Source organism: Anneissia japonica, unplaced genomic scaffold, assembly GCF_011630105.1.
Source record: "Anneissia japonica isolate Jap-2015-1 unplaced genomic scaffold, ASM1163010v1 scaffold199528_len792_cov109, whole genome shotgun sequence".
NCBI lineage: Eukaryota > Metazoa > Echinodermata > Crinoidea > Comatulida > Comatulidae > Anneissia > Anneissia japonica.
The window spans coordinates 1-775 of record NW_022692384.1 but is presented as its reverse complement, the minus strand read 5'-3'; the positions used below and the strand labels follow the sequence as shown (position 1 = coordinate 775).

Sequence of the window (775 nt, the reverse complement as noted above, 5' to 3'; positions counted from 1 at the left end):
GATGATGCCAATGCAAGAGCTGCCAATGCTAAAGGAAATCCAGTGTTGTAAACAGGATGTTCAGTAGCTGTTTTAGTGCTGATTCAAAATAAGAGGTTGCCTTTCCAACTGCTGCATCCTTGTTAAACATCATATTTGGGCGATCAACAGCTGAAAATAAATCGGTTACATTTGGTTAATTTATTGCCAGCATAACAATTCTTCATTTAAATAAATATATACTTGTACGGATGTTAAATAATAAATACAGTAATTACATTTTGTGAGGTGATATAAAATAATGTCTTTTTTTTTTACAATGGGGGAACAATGTTTATTCAAAACTTACCTTCTTTTCGCAGTTTACCAGTCTTCTTGTTTTTCTTAGTCAACTTCTTTTTGTCCATTTTGGAGCAAACTGCAACAAAATTATTTTGATCCATGCCAACATTAATCCTGTTCTAGTATTGAAAGGTCTAATCATGGAGGAAGGAATTTTCCTTCCTCCATGGTCTAAAATAGGCTAGGCCTACTAAAAGCCTAGTCTAGGGTAGGCATGGAGGTTTCATGTTCCTTCCTCCATAGGGTAGGCTAGGCCTCTCTCCAATCCAACCCAGCCCAACACTATCAATGAAATATATACTATTCACAATGCATTATTATTATTAAATAAACACTTGGTTATTAACGGTTATACAACCTCTAACCATGGTCTAACTCACTCTATCTATGCATGGAGGTCTAAATAGACCCGATTTTTTTAACGTACCATTCGCTCTTTCGTCGTTTGTTGTAG

At 35.6% G+C, this 775-nt stretch overlaps 1 long non-coding RNA gene across 1 annotated transcript; it reads right to left on the bottom strand.

The window, feature by feature from the left end:
- Positions 1 to 6: 6 nt before the first annotated feature.
- On the bottom strand, positions 7 to 775 carry LOC117100295. Its single transcript, XR_004444109.1, has 3 exons — positions 749 to 775; positions 329 to 397; positions 7 to 150 (listed from the first exon to the last, which is right to left on the bottom strand). It is a non-coding gene; the product is annotated as an uncharacterized LOC117100295 (long non-coding RNA).